Source organism: Stegostoma tigrinum, chromosome 3 (assembly GCF_030684315.1).
Source record: "Stegostoma tigrinum isolate sSteTig4 chromosome 3, sSteTig4.hap1, whole genome shotgun sequence".
Lineage (NCBI taxonomy): Eukaryota > Metazoa > Chordata > Chondrichthyes > Orectolobiformes > Stegostomatidae > Stegostoma > Stegostoma tigrinum.
Genome location: NC_081356.1, coordinates 13,566,159 through 13,587,241, shown reverse-complemented (window position 1 = coordinate 13,587,241; position 21,083 = coordinate 13,566,159). Strand labels below are relative to the sequence as shown.

Genomic DNA, 21,083 nt, shown 5'->3' with positions numbered 1-21,083 from the left:
GATAATCAGAGTCCTACTGCCCTGAAACAGAACCTTTGGTCCAACCAGTCCATGCTAAACATCATCCCCAAACTAAACTAGTCCCACCTGCCTGCTCCTGGCCCATATCCATCCAAACCGTTCCTATTCGTGAACTTATCCCATTATCTTTTAAATGTCGCACTTGTACTCACATCTACCATTTCATCTGGAAGTTAATTCCACTCATGATCCATCCAATGTTTAAAACAAGTCCCCCTCTCGCTTTAAAAATGTATCTCCTCATCTTGAAATCCCCCACCCAAGGGGAAAGACAATACCATTAACTCTATCCATACCCCTCATTATTTTATAAACTTCTATCAGATCACATCTTAAACCTACCATGCTCCAGTAGAAACCTATCTAGCCTTTCTTTTAACTCCAACCTTACATACTGAGTCCAGTTCTGGCTGTCCTGTTAAATGTTTATTAAGCTGGAGAGGGTTCAGAAGAGATTTACCAGGATGTTGCTGGGAATGCAGGATTTGATATATGGGGAGAGGGTAGATACTTTGGACCTTTTTTTTCCACTGGAGTGTAGCAGGCCAAAGAGTGGTCTTTATAGAAGTTTATAAAATCATAAAAGGTATAGAAAAGGTGAGTCACAGGTGTCGTCCCCCTAGGATGGGGGGCATATTTTTAAGGTGAGAGGAGAAAGACTTTTAAAAAGACATGGGGGGTAATTTTTTTTCGTGGTTTGTGTGTGGAATGAACTTCGAGAGGAAGTGATGGAAGTATAGTTACAACATTTTTAAAAAAACACTTGGATAAGTACATGAATTTGGAGGGATATGGGCTATTGCGTGCAGGTGAGAACCAAAAGAACTGTGGATGCTGTAAATCAGGAACAAAAACAAAGTTGCTGGAAAAGCTCAGCAGGTCTGGCAGCATCTGTGGAGGAGAAAACAGTTAACATTTCTCGTCCGGTGATCCTTTCTCAGAACTGATGAGTTCTGAGGAAGGGTCACCGGACCTGAAACATTAACTCTGTGCATGCAGGTGGGACTAGTTTTTAGTTTGGGATTTTGATTAGCATGGACTGTTTGGACTGAAGGGTCTGTTTTCGTGCTGTATGACTGACAGAGTCCTACTTGATGACTGAAAATTAGCTTTCTGACTTGAGCTGCTGCCTGAATTGAGTATTTTCAGCACTTCATTTTCGTTTATGTAGTTTGATTTTTGTAGAGTTCTCTAGACTGTTGTATGGAGGCATTCATGCACATGTCAGCCAAACAGTTCTCTAGCTTGACTTGCAAAATTCCAAACAGCTGATGTCTAAGAGGTAGATTATTCTGAATATCTTCCTGTGATTGTGCTAACTTTGTTGTTCCAATATTTATATGTTTATCTAATTGTGAACAGCCTATTCTACTATAGTCACTTAATGTTTATTTCTTTTTAGGTTTCTCTTGCGTTTTAAATAAAAAAAAGTTCTTGGATTCTCAGTCATCCCTTCTTGTCCTCAAATTCACTATCATATGCAGCCACGTTATGATCACTATTTGCAGAATGTTATTGTCATAATAACAAATTCTGGTTTACTACTTGTCACTACATCCAGTATGGTTTGTTCTTTATTAGTTATAAAATAGGTTGTTCCAGAATACTATTCTGAATGAATTCTTGTCATTCATTGAACTGTGTGAAAATTAATTTAATTGTCACTGAAACCTTTTTTTGAAGCACCAGTCTGAATCTCGTGATGAGGTTTGCCCAAATTTTGTTTAACATTCTTGTGAAGGGTGTTGGGATGTTTTAGTGTGTAGAATGTGGTTGTTGTAGTAATTAGTTTGTGCTTCACTGATCTGTTTGTATATCTTACCAATGATCACACCAATTCCATGGTCAACTCCTAACAGAGTCTTGTGCACATTCTTGTTTCTGACTTTGATAGTGTTTCTCTAATTTGAATAGAGTTATTGAAATACCATTGTTTTGATTTTTTAAAAATCTATTGCTGGTATGTTTTCTTAAATATGGTTCCCATCTTTAGCTATATAACACCCTTCAAGCTGTATTTATTAGTCTTGGTTTTTGCTGTTCTGTATATAATCCCCAAACTTGCCTCTGAGTCATTGGCTCCCACCAAAACAATGACCCCCCTCACCAAAACATCAGCCTTCCTGTTCCTCTGCTGCTTGGCCTGCTGTGTTCATCCAGCTGTACACCTTGTTGGCCCCCTCAATGCTTCTGGTGTGGAGGTTTCGGTATTGGGGTAGATGAGGTCAAAAAAATCACACGACACCAGGTTATAGTTCAACAGGTTTATTTGAAAACACAAACTTTCAGAGTCCCACTACTCCTTCAGGCCTCTGAGTGGTGGCATCAGGCACAGAATTTGAGCAAAAGTTCAAAGGGCCATAGAACTGATGTGCTGTTGAACAAATCCTAGGATGGCTTTTAAATCTTTAATCAATTAAAAAGGATTAATATGCAAATTCCAGAATTTCTTTAAAGTCACTGCCCTGAGGTAAAACCTTTAGTTATCAGTATACCAGAGGTGACATCCCAGGTCAGACAGTGCGTTTTAGAATCTGGTTGCATATCAACTTGGAGTCAGATTGGTTTTATTTCCAAAGTAGGAATTTAATAAACATGCCATATTGACTGTGTTTCACTGCTCGCCCTCTATTTGATTCCAATAATTCTTGTGTTTTCCATACATTTTTTAATCCAATTAATCCAGTGCAGCCACTTGCTAAATGCTGTTGAAAAAGAAACCTGTGCAGGAAATACTCTGCTCAAGCAGCATTGATAGCGGAAGACCAATATTAACTTTCAGGTCATATCCTTTTATCAGAACAGTAACAAGTAAGAAATGTGGTGTGGGAAGGTTTGTGAAAAGGTTGGGGTTGCAGCAAGAATGGAGAGGTGGAGGAAAGAACAGAACGTCTGATGGGGCACAAGCTTACATCAGTGTTTGCACCGTTGGATCCAAACCAAAACAAATATCCTACCAGAACGTTTTATGGATTCCTCGTCAACCCTCACTTGTTATGATTGCCCAGTGTGCCTTTAGCAACTTCTGTACAACCTGAGGGTGAGCACTGTCTGGAAGGTTTGTCTCTATTTTCTACTGAAATATTGCAGAGTGACTTCCAGTTTTGCTGCGCAACCTTCTGATGTACAGTCAATGCAAGTCATTCATGTGTGTGTGTGCAGGGTTATAGTCATAGCCTACTCTGATCCTAGCAGTTTGCATGTTTGTATGTGAGGATATACAAGCTATTACACCTACTTCTATTTACTTAATCTATTAATCTCAAATGAAGTGAAAATAAATCACCTTCAACAGTGTAAAAAGGCATAGATTTCAAAAGAATGGTTTCGGAAATGAGTAGTTAATTAGTGGTAAGGAAAAAACTAAAGTGTTTTTGTGGAAGGAAGGAATGGATCAAAAATAATTGAGTTGTTTGTACTTCATGATCAAGGGAAAGGGGCTGGTATGCCTAACTTTCCCAAGTACTTGTGACACTGTAAGCAAACAACCGGGGAAAACCTCTAGCTGCCACTAAGCTGTTTACTCGTTTATGTTCACTGACCTGCACTGGCATCCAGTCCACAAATACCCTCATTTTAAAAGCTTATCCTTGTGCTCCTAGTCTTATTTTCATCTTTACTTGTTTCTGTATCTTGTGCCATTGTTAGAGATAACTTTTTGTTCAGGAGATCAGGACACAGTCATTTTTGGTAAAGATGAGGCATAGAAGGGAGAAAGAAATTCAGTGAAAGTGGTCTCCAAGCCTTGTAATTAACCACAAGGGTAGGCACCATATGCAAGATAAAATTTGAATCTTGTGATTAAAGGGATGGCAACGATCATCGAGACTTTAATTTTTCTAGTCTTTATGTAAATTAAAGGGCAAGTTTGAAAATGCTTGAGACTTTTTACAGTGCCACATTTTGGAACTGGACAGAGCAGCTTATATTCAGTTTGGTATTTGCAGTGTGACAGGAGTCATTAATATCCTTCTAGAGGCAGCCTTAGGTAGCAGTGACCCCAGTATGATTGAATTTTATTTCCAGGTTGAAAGAGAAAACTGTCTAATGCTAATATTTAAATTTTAAAAGGGCAACAATGTTGGGCACAAAAACTGAGCTAGCTAAAGTGAACTAGGATATGAGATTAGGGGATAGGTCGTAAGAGTTGCAGTAGCAGATACTTTTGAAGGGAAATTTGAAAATACTCAATATATATCCCACTTAGAAAAAATTCAGAAGGAAGGCCCACATCCAAGGTTAACTAAAGTGGTTAGGAAGGGCACCGCGCTTAAGTAAAAAAAATATAACTGTGTGCCATGATAGAATAGATTTAGGAAAGGTCCAATTAGATTGGAAAAGGAACATCTCCAACTCCACTCTTCAAAAAGGGAGGGAGGCAGCAAACCAAACTATAGGTGGTGTGAGATAGTGTGACATCTGTACTTCATGTGGAATGTATTGGAATTGATCTGTAAGAAAATTGTGATTGGGTAATTTGGAAAAATCCAAGCTGTTCCGAAGATGGAGGAATCAATAGAGGGTTGTGTATTCTTGGCAGAAAACACAGCATTATTACGTAGCTCTTAATTGGCCTAATTGAAAGGTGAGTGTGAAACAGACTGCGAAAAAGTTGAGGTCCAGGTGCACAGTTTTCCGTGTGAAGGTATGCCAACGAAAATTGCAGATGAAACAAATGGTTAAAGTATGCTTTGAAAAAGTCATAAGAACTTTGCCAATGGCTTAAGTGAGGTAAGCAAAAATATGGCAGTTGGAGTATAAAATGGTGAAATGGGGCTGTCTGGAAGAATTAGAGCAAAATATCACTCAACAAGTGGAATTTTGAGGAATCTAGGTGTTTCAGTGTGATTCAATGTGCTGAACATACAAACTAACTTTCATTAAGAAGGCTAATGGGATGCTGTCCTTTTTGAGAGGGATTCAAAATGAAAATGTGCCTAATTGAATGGCAGAGCAGATTTTAGGGCTGGTTGGCTGACTGTCTAATGGTCCTATTTCAGGTGCTTCGACGAGGCCTGGTCATATATTTTGTGATAGCTAAAATACAAGTATCTTTCCTGTCCTTAATTTTGTAGCAGAGATAGTAGGAACTGCAGATGCTGGAAAATCTGAGATAGCTAGGAGTAGAGCTGGATAAACACAGGCCAAGCGGCATCAGAGGAGCAGGAAGGCTGAAGTTTCAGGCCTAGACCCTCCTTCAGAAATGGGGGAGGGGAAGGGGGTTCTGAGATAAATAGGGAGAGAGGGGGAGGTGGATCGAAGATGGATAGAGGAGAAGGTAGATGGAGAGGAGACAGACAGGTCAAAAGAGGCAGGGGTGGAGCCAATAAAAGTGAGTGTAGGTAGTGAGTTAGGGAGTGGATAGGTCAGTCCAGGGAGGATGGAAAAGTCAAGGGGGCAAATGAGGTTAGTAGGTAGGAGAGAGGGGATACCGTATCCCAAAACCAGCCTAGCTCGTCCCCACCTCTCCTAACCTGTCCTTCCTCTCGCCTACCCCCCCACCACACCTCAGGCCCCACCCCCATTTCCTACCTCCTAACCTCATCCTGCTCCCTTGACCTGTCTGTCCTCCCTGGACTGACCTATCCCCTCCCTACCTCTCCACCTCCACTCACCTTTACTGGCTCTATCCCTGCCTCTTTGACCTGTCTGTCTCTCTCCACCTGTCTTCTCCTCTATCATCTTCTATTCTCCTTCCCCCCGCCCCCCCCCAATTTATTTTGGACCTCCCTACACCTCCCGCATTTCTGGAGAAGGGTCTAGGTCCAAAACGTCAGCCGTCTTGTTCCTCTGATGCTGCTTGGCCTGCTGTGTTCATCCAGCTCTACACCTTGTTATCTTAGTTTTTTGTATGTTTGTTTCTGTAACTCCTTCCAGCATACATGTCTTCCTCAGCTCTGGTCTCTTACACATTCTGACTTCCTTTATACTATGATTAATGATTGTGTCTGCTGTTTGTAAGTCCCAAACTCCAGAATTGCTGCCTCCAAACCCCTCTCATTCTTGTCTATCCTCTCCTCTGCCCCCCTATTAAGACTGTCCTTTTAAAAGTACCTACATATCTATTTTGCTGCCAAAAGGTTACAACTTTGTCTAGATGTGAAGTTGTAACTTTGAAGATGCTCCAATCCATAAACAATTCAGTGTATTAACATGGCCTGTTTATATATTGAATTTTGGCACATCAAATTGTAAAACACAAATTCTGTTTTACAAATGTGATATTGCATTTAATTACTATACAATACCTATTTTACATTGAACATTTTGATCAATTTAATCCCTTAATCTAAGCTTGTAACATGTTGGTTTTTTCTATTTTAGTTTGGAGAGAGAACATTTATAATGAAGTATTGATTTTAAATAAAAACAGGCATTTAAAACTATTTCTGCATTTGAACTGGATGCTAGAATGTAATTTTTGAATGTATTATAAAGGACTGAGCAAAATATTAAAGGAACCTCAATGTCTCCGGCATGAATGGACTAAACACTGGATGTTGAGTTTGCACGTGCCTTCAGACAGGCTTGTAATCTATAAATGTCGCAACAAAATAGTGATGCAATAAAGTGCACTTTTTTTTTCCCTTTTTTCTGGATGGTGGCATTCCTGGAATATTGTACATCTCTTTAGTTCTGAACAAATTATAGTGAGCTGCTTGGTTGACCTGGTAGTTTGATACTGTGGTAAGTGACTTGCTGGGCTAGTTCAAAGGTTGTTGAGAAATCAAATCACTACATGAATCTGAGTTGCACATGTGACTGGTGATGTGATAAGTTTCCTCCCAAAAGCTTTAATAAACTAGTTATTTTGGAGGCCTACATTTTTTTTAAATGAACTAAAATTCCAATTCACAATGTGGATCAAACTTTAATTCTCTAGTTTATAATATTAAGCCTTTGGAATACAAGTCCAGTAACGAAATTTGTCACTTCATCATGTCCTCATTATTTTCAATGTGTCATTTCTAAGATTTGTCAAACTATTTAACTGCATTGAGGAAATCTGTCAAAAGTTAATGGCTGTGCCTATATTCCAAATCCACTCTTGTGCTTTCAATAATTTGTTTGTCCATGATCTCTACATGAACAGGACTTTGTGACTTTGCTAGTTTAAGTTGGTAAATCTGGATAGGCTGGAACATTGGATGAACCTCCATTTATTTGACTTCGGTTTTTAAAAGTATTCTTGCATTGCAAGATATGAAAATGCCTTGTATCTACTAAATTTACCAGCTGTAAGGACAAGATCTAGCTGTGCAATACTTGTAGTTTATCCCCTTAAGTTTCTTGTATTTGAATTTTTTTTTAACAAATAGTTATACATCCCTTTATGGAAATGGAAGGGGAGTTGGTCACAACTTGTTCTGTGCAGAATGGATAGAAGGAAAGCAGTGACGGAAGTAGCTTGAACCATTGTTGTTTGTATCCCAGTTACTAATTAGAATGGCTCTCTAGAAGTATTTTCTTTGTTCAGTACAGTCTTTGGAAGAAAAATGAATAAGACGAGGCGGAAAAGACTGTAGAACAGCAGTTGGCTCGCCCCTTGAGTCTGCTCTGCTATTCAGTCAGATCATGGCTGACCTGCAGCTTGGTTCTATTTGTCATTTTTGCTCTATATTCATTCATCCCTATAGCAACAAAAATCCAATAATCCTGGTCTTGAAGTTTCAATTGACCAAACAGTCAGGCTTGGAAGAGAGCGTGAGAATTTCACTACTTTATAGAAAAAGTGCTTTCTGATTTCACTCCTAAAAATGGTCTGTCTCTACTTTTTAAACTAACACTCCCTAGTACTGTATTTTCAGCAACAAAACAAAGATCAAAATGCATTAATGATAGTATGTTTCCATTGTCAGTTATTTTGGCAGCCTTGTCAATCTTAACCCAGCTGGTGAGGTGTGTCTGTCTGTGTCTCCACAGCTGGTATTGAGTGCACACAAAATGGCCATAGATAATGGGAACTGCAGATGCTGGAGAATCCAAGATAACAAAGTGTGGAGCTGGATGAACACAGCAGGCCCAGCAGCATCTCGGGAGCACAAAAGTTGATGTTTTGGGCCTAGACCCTTCATCAGAGAGGCCCGAAACCTCAGGTTTTGTGCTCCTGAGATGCTGCTTGGCCTGCTGTGTTCATCCAGCTCCACACTTTGTTAACATGAAATGGTCATGATCTCTTTTTGACCAGTGTGCTTCTGAATAGAAAGTTTTAGGGCATGTTTTGTCTTGACTTCTTCATCTACACTGAACGGTAGCTTTGACATTAGAACATGCATTATTAATTGATTTTTATCCTCCCACCATTCCACAGTGGCTGCCGCTATGTCCCATTTCTTACAGTGGTGGTAGTAGGAGTGTTTGGGACAATTAAGCTGCTTCTGTAAAGCCACGGTTGGCTTCCTTTTTTTAAAGATGGATTTAGGTGGTATTCTCTGTGTCAAAACCAAATGAATGCATCATTCCAATACCTTTCTGTTGTACAGTGAGGTTGCACTTGTGTTAGAGAGGAGAAGGTGACCTATCCTGGCTCTTGCTGAGTGCTGGTTTGAGCAAATGTTTCTCCTTTTAACAAATGATTAAAAGTCTGGGTGTTTAAGTACTTTGCATTACTGCAGTTTAGTTGAAGTACTGCTTATTGCTTACAGATTACCTGGAGGGATAAACCGTGAAATGTAGGACCAGAATATTACAGAGATAATGGGAACTGCAGATGCTGGAGAATTCCAAGATAATAAAATGTGAGGCTGGATGAACACAGCAGGCCAAGCAGCATCTCAGGAGCACAAAAGCTGACGTTTCGGGCCTAGACCCTTCATCAGAGAGGGGGATGGGAGAGGGAACTGGGATAAATAGGGAGAGAGGGGGAGGCGGACCGAAGATGGAGAGTAAAGAAGATAGGTGGAGAGAAAAGAATATTACAATTTTTTTTTATAGTGCAGCACTGTTTCAGAGTAATCTGGAAACCCATGAATTGGTCTTTCATTATCTCATTGTACAACTAATATGATTCTAAAATCAGACTATAGGCTCCTGAACCTTGTAATTTTTTTCATAGATTCCTAGGGTATTGGCATCACTGATAAGCCCAACACTGCAAGGATATTGTAAAAGTTTGCAACTCTATTTTACAAATGCTAGGTCAGTATTTAAAAATGTTATTGTTTTACTGTTGTTTCTTTTTGTTTGCCAAAGTTGTACCAAGGATATAGAGTGTGGAATAGTTGGATCATAGATCGCTCTGGGATAAACAATCACCTTTTGTTCTTCTGTTTTGACATTGCAAACTGGTGTCCAATTTGAGAGAAGCTGTCCCAAAGATAGTCAAGAAACACATGCTCCTACTTGCACTCAGATCAGGTCTATCCTTGCATGTGTCCAGTCACACACATCTGACTCTTGAGATGAAGTGTCATTGAAAAGCAATGCATCCTCAATCAAGACTCCTGAATCCGTGAAGCCTCCCATCCAATTGAGCAATAAGTCCTAATTACCGTCACCTACTGTAAGTCCTCACTTGAAGTTTTTTGTGTTTTTAGAACCTGTAACTCTAGAGTGAATCAAATTCTAAGTAAATCAGATATAAACTGTAGCTTTTATTTCTGATAAGCAATCCTACAGAACCTAATTAAAACATTATTTCTGTCTAAGTTTAAAATGCTATGTTGCTAAATTCCTATTTTTGGCTTTTTTTTTGAAAACTTGCTGTACAAAAGAAATATCCTTACAATTATTTTTAATCCTGCTTGCTGAACCTCTGGCTCATCACCCATCTTGTACCTGAACCCTCCTCATCACTGCTGAACCTCCCACCACCCTCTCCTGAGCTAATGCTGTGAGCAAGGGCAGGAAGAACAGCTTTGACTGATTTGAGGTAAGCCAGAAGTTGTGGTGGTGAGAAAGGAAATATTTTGGAATGGGCGAGGCCATTCCAGAATTATGCCAATTGGGTCATGGGGTATCTTAACGCACTATGACTCAAAAATACATGTCTCAATAGGGGCCCCATCAACTAATCGTTAAAGCAGAGTGATTTAATACAAAGATATTCTAAATGAAGTCTTAATGATGCTTCCTATTCCCCATTCCTCTTCTTCACTCTGTATGTTTTCAGTACTGGGTGCCACGTTGGAGCTTACAACATGAGTAACACTGGAGTATGAGCGAGTGAACTGGCCAAAACTTGAAGGCCGTAAGCAGCTAGGATGAGATCGTGGACATATTGAAATAATCAAAAATGCCATTGTTCTCACCAACTGACCTATCCCAGAGATAGTTTAGAATTTATTTGAATAAGGGAGTACAGGCATGATCAGTTTTGCAGTGGGTATAGATGGGTTGTGTTAGTGGTCAAAAATCTGGCGGGTGGGAAAACATGAAGTTGTTCATGAAGTAGGAAGAATGTAAAAGCAGAGTGAGTACTTTAAAATCCTACAGTCCTCTGTTTTAATGTGTAGACAGGTCTAGCTGCTCTAGTGCACAAAACATTGTATATGCAGGTACAACATGTAATCGGGAATGCTGATGGAATGCTATCCTTTATTTCAAAATGAATATAATAAGACTATTGTTTGCACTGTACAAAACGGTGAGACTATTTTGAATACTGTGTGCAGTTTTGGTTTCCTTATTTAAGGAATGTTAAGTGCATTGTAGGCAATTCACAGGAGACTTAGTGGATTTGATGGCTGAATTAATGGGTTGTTTTATGAGGATAAGTTGGACGTGCTTGGCAAGTTTCCTCGAGTTTAGAGTGAGTGGTGACTTGATTGAAGTGCACAAGATTTATTGGGTGGCATGATGGCATAGTCGTTAGTACTGCTGCCTGTCAGCACCGGAACCCAGGTTTGATCCCAGCCTGGGGCAACTGTCTATGTCAAGTTGGCACATTCTCTGTGCCTGCATGGGATTTCTCCAGGTGCTGAGGCTTCCTCCTGCAGTCCAGAGATGTGCAGGTTAGGTGGATCAGCTATACTAAATTCTACCTAGAATGTAGGGTGGGAAATGCAGGGCAAGGGTAGGGGTGGGTCTGGGTGGGATGCTGTTTGGAGGATCATTGTGGACTTGATGGACTGAATGGCCTGCTTTCACACTTGTAGCAATTCTGTGGATCTATGGAGCCTGAAAGCATTTGATGGTAGCTGTGGAAATGATGTTTCCTATCATGGGCGAGTACAGGATTAGAGGGGTACCATTTGGGGATTGCCTTTTTAAGACTAAATTAAGAAATGGAGGGTAGTGCAATTTTTGAACTTTTCTGCTTCAGAATGTATTGGAAGTGGTGTCACTGAATACTGTTAAAATGGAAATACATTTGCTCCCTTGCTTAACAAGAATCTCAAGTTATCTGGGAGTATCTGTTCAAAACCAACAGATCAACAATGATCTCATTGAATGGTGGTACAGCTGGAGAGCTAAATGGCCGCCTACTTTTTATTTCATGTTTTTAAACAGCTTCTGCTTTCAGAAGTGACTGGTAAGCATTGTAAAGTGATCTACATGCATATCCTGGAATACCTTTGTGGTGAATCCAATGCTTGTAATGAGATCTCTGACAAATGGAAAATGTTACTATTAAAACACAAATGCAGGTCTGCTAGCGTATGAATGCTTTTATCTGAATACTCTTCTTCTGGGTGTTGTTGTGCAGTACACTCCAAATGCTAGCCGGTATGTCTGTATGCATGTTGATTGTCCTATTTTTCCAGCGTTTTCTGTCTTTCAAACACTCTCGCTCTCTCCAGAAAGAAACTAAGTTATTGTTTTACTCCTACCTCGATTTCTCTGTTATCTTCTGGACATGTTACACTGTAGTCTTCCTAACCAGACTTCCATCTCTCTCCTGCTAGGAATTTTGCACACATCTCAGACATTTTTTTTGTTTTTTTTGCCAGTATCCCATGTCCCACTTTAACCTGTCAGTGTTGTGCACAATGATTATCAAAACTACTGGTCTGCTAAAGTCTTGGATTTAAACATTTTTTTTGTGGTCCAAGTTTTTCATGGCCTTGACACACGCTCCTCTTTTGTCTCTCAGCACCTCTTCTTCCTAGTTCTGCAATTCTTCGAACTGTGTGCTTCAATTCCGACCTCTTGTACATTCCACCCCCACCCCTGACTTCTTTCAGGCCACCATTTAACTGTTGTCTTCAGCGTCTCTGCCCTCTGCTTCGGAATTTGCTCTTTAGAATACTAGAAAGATTCCGTTGATAGCAGGAACTGCAGATGCTGGAGAATCTGAGATAACAACGTGTAGAGCTGGAAGAACACAGCAGGCCTAGCAGCATCAGAGGAGCAGGAAAGCTGATGTTTTGGGCCTAGACCCGCCTACAGAGATTCAAAGATTTCATGTTGACTTCTTTCGAAATCTACCTTCCTTTTTGATCAAGTTGCTGGTTGTGACTGGTCCTTCAGGCTTGGTGTCAGTTTTAACAGTTTGATGTTTGCACTTCTCTGAAGCACCAAGAATTACTACTTGGTTAGTATGAAGCCATAAGAAAGGAAATGGTTTGCTTTTTGATATTTGTTTTATTGCAATCAAAAGAATTGTGCAGTGATTACAATTTCCAGTGATAATCATTTGGCAAGTATTGAATGTTTCAGTGTTCCTCCTTTCTAGATATTCCATGTGATTTCATGCTTGCATAAAATTCAACACATTCAGCCCACACACTGAAATTGTAAAACCTCCCTAACTTTTGAATCAAAGTACTGAACAAAATTGAGCCATTTTATATATGCAATTGCTTTAATACCATTTGAGTAAAAGAGTGAAGTCACCATAGATAGCAGCACTAGAGTCCTCTGGGACTAATGACTGGTTGCTTTACATAAAGGTCACCAAACCTTTTGGGCAAGGGAGTGGTTGTGGGCAGACCTCGTGGTAAACTCAGCCTTTACAGGAATTTGAATAGGTAGAGTAATAGTCCTTTTTTTTTGGTCTAAATTTGAAATGCATAGATTCCAATCGTCTTTGAAGAACACGTTTGTAGTTGTCTACATTTCGTATTTCTCATCGGAGATAATGGGAACTGCAGATACTGGAGAATCCGAGATAACAAAGTGTGGAGCTGGATGAACACAGCAGGCTAAGCAGCATCTCAGGAGCACAAAAGCTGACGTTTTGGGCGAAGGGTCTAGGCCTGAAACATCAGCTTTTGTGCTCCTAAGATGCTGCTTGGCCTGCTCTGTTCATCCAGCTCCACACATTATCTCACATTTCTCAATGCCATTTTTTTATTTGAATATACAAATCATGTGCCTGTAATGCCCAACTTTACCTCCCCACCATCACTTTAGACTTCTTCACTGTCTCTGATCAAACTGCTTTTTCGACATCTAGAATGTCTATCTTTAGCCCTTGTGACGAACACTGTTAAATAACTTAAAAAACCTTGGTGAATTTTCAACCATAGGCTTTACCATCATGACACTGGACACCACCCAAGTCTGTCATTGTCTCCACTGGTCTGTTTATTGAAGCCATTATCTGTACTTGTTAGCTCAACTTGTCTATTCCAACATGTTTCTGCACAATAAATTTCCATAATTTGATATCATCCAAAAATGTTCCTACATGTTTTAACTTTCCCCAAGTCTAGTTTGCCTGTCACTGTTTGGATTTATTGTTTGGCTCCTTTGTTCACTAACACTTACTACCCTCTTTCAAAAATAAATTTCTGATTCGACTGCCACTTCTCTCCCCTGCTATCCCATCACTATAAAGTCCTCTAGCTACGAAAGTCCTCTCAGAATTAAAATGCAGACAGGCACCAATAGTGAAAAGATTGAATTTGAAGCTGTGTTTTCAGCTGCTAAGGCTCTTGAGCTCTCAAATTTCTATTTTGTACAAATGTACATGTTGAGAGGAGGCCACTTGGCCCCTGAGCCTGTTCCATTTTCCAATAAGTTTGTTTTTTAATGGGTGATCTGATTTTTTTTTTTAAACCACCACTCCACATTCTCACCTACCTCTGAATCTTTTTGCTTGTTGCTTACCAAGAATCTATCTAATTCTGCCTTAAAAATATTGGGTCACTCTTTGACCTTTCTCTGGATGACAATTCCAAAGACTCATGTACCAACAGGGTACCAACCAAATGATTCTGGTCTGGAGCTACCACACTAAGGCCTTGATACGGAGGTAACAATCTATTTTTTAATCTACCTTTTTTTTCTGAACCAACTTCAGATTCTCATGGGTATAATTTCATCCCAGACTTTTACAACTTGAACTCAAAAGCCTTCCCAAACAATGGGGTTTTTAGCTAGGGGGAGGGGGAAACCTGATTCTTCTAAGCTGAAACCAAGTCAATGCTCCTCAACGTATCTTTTTGTCCAATTCACCTCTTCCAATACGAATAAAATCCCAATACCTGGTAACTCTGCCAATTTTTTTTTCTTGCTCTTTTATTTTAAAGAAAGATGTCATGGCTCCAGAAAGACGTCTAGTAATACTGACAATAATTTAACGCTCGTACACAAACTGAAACTCACATGACACTAGTTCAAAATCTGAACTTTTTACATTTTAGCATTTACACATTTATTTTAATGTTAAAAACTGCACCCTTGCGTCCCACAGCTATTTCTTTTAAGAACCTAAGAATAAAGTCCTTCAAGACTAGGTACTTTTTGTTCAGTATCATTTGCCTGATTTTGTAATTTTGAGTTCTGCCAAGTTCTGAGCTCTCCTTGTTTCTGGAATGTTACTGGTGTGTTCTACGTTTTAAAAATAGATGCAAAATATCTGTTTAATTCATCTGCAATCTTATTTTCCTTTACATTAATTCTCTCATCTTCCATATGGACATCTTATTAACTTTAAAACATAATTGTTTTAAATAAAATATGTTTGTATTTTAAGCAGTCTCTACTCATTTTCCCTCAATGTTTTTGATGCTGTCCAATCTATTTGACAATTTTTGACCTACTGATCTTAGTATCAAAATTAATGTGTATATAATTGCGCAATCATTAACTTTTTATTAGTTAACGAGAGATTATGGGTTCTCTTTTGGATTTTTTTTCTCTCCTTTTGGAATGTATCTATTCTGTATACTCGTAGATACCTCTTAGCTGTCTGCCTTGGCATCTTTTATTGACCTATCCCCTAACCTTGTTTGAGATTCCACATTAGCTTTGCTTTCATGCCCTCATCATTGCCCTCACTAAACTTAAATACTAGTGTTGGGCTGACTCCGATCTCTATATGAAGGTGAAATTTCAGTCCTGCTATGGTTGCTGCTACCTAGGGGTGTCTTACCTCTGAGTTCCCTAATTAATCCTGTCACATTACATAACACTAGGCCCTCTTTTTTTTAAATTTTATCCTGTCTGGTTAGTTCTAGAACAAGCTGCTTTAAGAAACTGACTATCCTTTTGAACTCCCCATCCAGGCTCCATCTGGCAAGCTTTGTCAAATTTTTCGTCTAATATGAAGATTAAAATCTCCCCTGATTATCGTCATGCTTTTCTGACAGCATGTCATTATTCTTTTCTCTGTACACTACCTTATCTTTTTTTTGTTTAGGTATCTGTGCACCACTTCCACACGCAACTTGCTTTTGTCACTTTTCATCTCATCCACAATCTGTAACCTCATGACCTGTATTCCCTACTCCTACGTCAAACCAGTAGATTGACCTTGGCTAATTGAAAAGTGCAGGCGAGCTTGCCTGGACCAGCAACCAGCATACCTAAAAATGAGGTATCGACATTGTGAGAAACTACTGCACACAGGACATGACAAACAGCATCCAGTACATACACTGCTAAATGTTTCCGGTCTAAGGTCTGCTGTCTTGCCACACCAAGCCTTGAATGGTAGTGGGCAATTGAATAACTCAACTAGACGAGCAGACCTCCACAAATAATCTGATCTTCAGTAATGAGTGAGCTCACCTTCCGTGCAAAATCAAAGCTGAAGTACTTCTGACCAACTTTAGGCAGAAGTGTCAAGTGGGTGATCCATCGTGGCCTGCTTTTGAGGCTTTCAATATCACAGATGTCAGCCTTCAGTCACTTTGATTTGTTCCGTGACACCAGGAAAAGACTGGAGGCAGTGGGAGTTGGCTCTGACAACGTTCCAGCAATTACACTGAAGAACTTTGGTGCTCTAGAACTCACCATATACCTAGTCAAGCTGTCCCAGTGTAGCTACTGACCCTGGCATTTTTCCAACAATGTGGAAAATTGCCCAGCAACTTACTTTGCCCCAAAAGCAGGACCAATCCAACCTGGCCAATTAACAATTGTGCCAGCAATCATCAATAAAGCAATTTGTTGACGACCAGTTCAGTGCTATCAAGCAGCACTTCCTCATCCATAACTTCAACACAGACACTCATTTTGAATTCTGCTTTGGTTCTTAACCTCTTTACAGCCTGATTACAAACCTGAACCAAAATACCTGGTGTCAAGGAGACTTAACAAAACTAAGTCAGTAGGGCAGAGACTTTGCTGTCTGGTTGGAGTCATGCCAGCACAAATGTTGGTGCTGGTAGTTGGGGTTTGTCATTTCAGCCGCAGGAGCTCGCTGGGCTAGGTTTTTTGTCTGTTCAATACAGTGATGTTACTACAACCTCCTGAAACAAATGGGCTTTAAACCTGGCTCTCCTGGCTCCAAAAGGGATGCTACAACACCTGGAGCGCTCTAATGAGTTCCTTGGAATTTTCCTAGGCCTAGCTATAGTCAATGGCTTTTCCTCTGTTTTTCTAATCTAGGGATTTCAACACAAATTGAAACTCCCCAGTTACCGAAGCAGTTGCTTTTAAATGGCAGCAACGTTTTGGGCTTGGTTTAATAGGTAGCAAATCCCATAAGTGCCAGTCAGTGACCATCTCCAACACAAGAAACTCCACCACTGCCACCAATGATACTGCCGTCATCCTGGGAGTTACCAAAAATGAATTGAACCAGCCACATAGATACTATGGCTGTAATAGCAGGTCAAAGGCTGGAAATTCTGAGGTGAGTAGCCATAATCTTGACTTCTCAAAGCCTAGCCACCATCTCATAGTTACGAATGGTGATTTGAAATACTGTCTTCATGCCTGGATGAATGTAGCTTGAGCTGCAAATGAGCACTTGAGCTTGACACCATGATAAATGACTGACATCCCAGTCGTTCCTTCCACAACTAACGCACAGTTGTCATCCTCTACGAGTATACTGCAAGAACTCCAGTTTCCTTTTATGTACTATTTTTCCAACCCACTTCCTGCTAGGACAAGGGCAATAGATTCACTTGGTGTTCCACACAAACCCTGACGTAGACCTGTATCACTTTCTTCACTGTCACTGGGTCAAAATCTCGGAATCTGTCCTTTTGGTGGTATTGTAGTTCTTCCTAGGCCTTAAAGACTGCAAATCTTTGACAAAGAAGTTCACAGCCAACACCCTGGGGAGGGGGTGGGGGTGGTGGGCAGCGCATTTTGAGATGGGCAATCCTGCTCTACCGTAGCCAGCAACACTTGACTCCCATGAACATATTTTTTTAAAAAGATTGCTACTCTAGTTTCTTGAATGTGAGATAACAAGGTGTAGAGCTGGATGAATACAGCAGGCTGAGCAAGAACGTTTACATGTCGGGCCTAGACCCTCCAGAAATTTGGGGGGTGGTGGGGCTGCTGTTCTGAAATAAGTAAGGAGAGAGGGGGGAGGTGGATAGAGGAGAAGACAAGTGGCGAGGAGACAGACACGTCAAAGAGATGAGGATGGAGCCAGTAAAGGTGAATGTAGGTGGGACGTCAGGGAGGATGGACAAGTCAAGGGGGCGGGATGAGGTTAGTACGTAGGAGATGGGGGTGGGGGATAGTGGGTGCGGTGGGGTGTGGCTTGAGGTGGGAGGAAGGACAGGTTAGGGAGCCGGGGATGAGCTGCGCTAGTTTTGGGATGTGGTAGGGGGTGGGGAGATTTTGAAGGTTTTGATGAGACATCAATCGCCTCAACCTCTCCACCCCTCTCACCCACTCCAACCTGTCCCCTGCAGGATGAGCAGCCCTCTGCTCCCTCCACTCCAATCCCAACCTCACCATAAAACCCACGGACAAGGGATGCACAGTTCTAGTATGGTGCACTGACTTCTACATCGCTGAGGCCTGGCGCCAACTCTCTGACACCGCCAACTATCGCCCCCTTGATCATGTACCCACCCCCCGACCACCAAACCATCCACAACCTCATCACGTCACCTCAGGTGATCTCCAACCTCATTGTTCCCCAACCCCGCACCACCCACTTCTATATCTTTCCAAAATCCACAAACCTGACTGCCCTAGTTTACCCATTGTCTCTACCAGCTCCTGCCCCACTAAACCTATCTCGACTCCATTTTATCCCCCTTGGTCCAGGAACTCCCTACCTATGTCCATGATACCAGCCATGCCCTGCACCTCCTCCAAAACTTCCAATTCCCCGGTCCTGAACACCTCATCTCTATAGGTACTGCATGTCCATGGCATAGCTGCATTCCCTGTACGGAAGACCGAAAGGCCCTCTGCTTCTTCCTGTCCCGCAGGACCAACCAGCCCCCCTCCTCTAACACCCTCATCCGCTCAGCCGAACTCGTCCTCACCCTTAAGTTCTCTTTCAATTCCTCCCACTTCCTACAGACAAAGGGGGTGGCCATGGGTACCCACATGGGCCCAAGCTATTCCTGCCTCTTTGTAGGTTATGTGGAACAGTCCCTATTCCGCAGCAACTCTGGCCCCAAACCCCACCTCTTCTTCCGTCACATTGACTGTATCGGCACCACCTCATGCTCCCATGAGGCGCTCAAACAGTTCATCCACTTCAACACCTTCCACCTCAACCTTAAGTTCACCTGGACCATCTGATACCTCTCTCTCCTTCCTGGACCCCCCCTCTGTCTCCATCTTGGGCAACCGTCTAGAAACTGATTATCTGTTTTAAGCCCACCGACTCCCACAGCTACTTAGAATACTCCTTTTCACTCACCTTCCTGCAAAAATGCTATCCCCTATTCCCAATTCCTTCGCCTCCACCACATCTGCTCCCAGGATGAGGCATTCTTCTCCCAAACATCTCAGATGTCCTTTGTTTTTCAAGGACCGCAACTTCCACCCCACCATCCCAGTTGTCGAGAACGCCCTCGACAGTGTCTTCCTGCAACTTATCCCTCACACCCCCTCACCGCAATAGCCACCAAAACAGAATCCCCCTTGTCCTCACATACCACCCCACCAACTTCCTGATCCAATGCATCGTCCTCCGACACTTCTGCCACCTGCAATCCAACCCCACCACCAAAGACATTTTTCCCCTCCACTCTCTCTGGGACTCCCCTGTCTGCTCCACACTCCCCTCCAGCCCCACCACACCAGGCACTTTTCCCTGCAACAGCAAGAAGTGCTACACCTTCCCCCTCACCCCTATCCTAGGCCCCAAGAAGACTTTTCGCATTAAGCAGATGTTCACCTGCACATCTGCCAATGTGGTATACTGTATCCGCTGTTCTCGTTGTGGCCCCCTCTACATCAGGGAAACCAAGCAGAGGCTTGGGGACTGTTTTGTGGAACACCTGTGCTTGGCTCACAACGAGCAACTGCACCTCCCAGTCGTGAACCATTTCAATTCCCCCTCCCATTCCCCAGATGACATGTCCATCCTGGGCCTCCTGCAGTGCCACAGTGATGCCACCAGAAGGTTTCAGGAACAGCAACTCGTTCCGCTTGGGAACCCTGCAGCCCAATGGTATCAATGTGGACTTCGCAAGCTTCAAAATCTCCCCTCCCCCGACCGCATTCCAAAACCAGCCCAGCTTGTCCCTGCCTCCCTAACCTGTCCTTTCGTTCCACCTCAAGCCTCATCCCTCCCCCTTGACCTGTTATCCTCCCTGGACTGATCTATCCCCTCCCTAACTCTCCACCTATGCTCACCTTTACTGGCTCCATCCCTGCCTCTTTGACCCCTCCACCTGTCTTCTCCTCTATCCATCTTCCCCTCTCTCCCTATTTATTTTAGAACCCGCTTCCACCCCCCCCCCCTCCCCATTTCTAAAGGAGGGTTTAGGCCTGAAACGTCAGCCTTCCTGCTCCTCTGCTGCTTGGCCTGCTGTGTTCATCCAGCTCCATGCCTTGTTATTTCTTGAACATGGTTCTCTACTGTGCTTGTCCAATCATGAAATAAGTCACCCTTCCATTTCTTTTTCCTAGCTACATAATTGTCATGTATCTTTCAGTATTCGCACATTCTCTTTGTAAAATTTACTTCTTTTAAAACCTTTGGCTGAACTTTGTTTTGTATGGCTTGGTATCAAAGGCTTTATCACATGATAAACCTTTTGGACTTGCACTTTAGACTTCACACAAGTTGTTGTATTTGAGTTTTTTTTGCTTTAAAACTGTTCTCCATTGCTGCCACTTAAACCAGTGAAATGATTTGGACTTACTGGGTTTTGCATTCCTTCTAGGAATTTGTCTCTCTGTATTTCATGTGGCTGGTTATTTTTGAACCTAGCCAGAAATAGTCCAAGCAAATGAAATGTCTGCCAGTTTTGAGGGTGGAAGCATGGATGGAAGAGATTTCTTGTTGAGGCAACCTGTCACTAATCACTTTTTTAATCTCCAGAGCAATCTACAGTTTTTCATAAGTGGAAAGTTACCTCATAAGGAATCTAAATTACTTTAATCTTTAAGTTTAAAGTGGTGTCAAGAAAGCTTGCCTTGATGTAGCACTTTTTTAAAAAAAAATTTGAATAAAGATTGATACTGAATGTTTCACTGGAGTAAACAAGACTAAAAATATTCAATGTCTTTGGGGACAGATGAGTAAGTTATTGGGTTTTTAGAAAATGTTCTAGAGTGGAGAATAGGAAAAGACTTGGAAGGAATTCCAAAAGTGATGTATGCCACCACAAGGTGGTGCTGTTGACTATATTTTGTGATCCTCCTGCAACTGTGTTGGTCTGGTCTGAATTGGTTCAGTGTTCTCTCTTTGCACCTCTACCCCCCCACCACCACCCCGATCTGCTTTTTGGGCTGCAGCTGTTGCACGACTGGAGGAGGAGACTTCAGTTTCAGCTTTCTATCTTTGAATCTAC

At 41.6% G+C, this 21,083-nt stretch overlaps 1 protein-coding gene across 1 annotated transcript in view; it reads left to right on the top strand.

The window, feature by feature from the left end:
* Window positions 1-21,083, top strand: part of slc20a2 (solute carrier family 20 member 2) — an 85,754-nt gene that overhangs the window by 1,462 nt on the left and 63,209 nt on the right. The gene's annotated exons all lie outside the window — the stretch shown is intronic.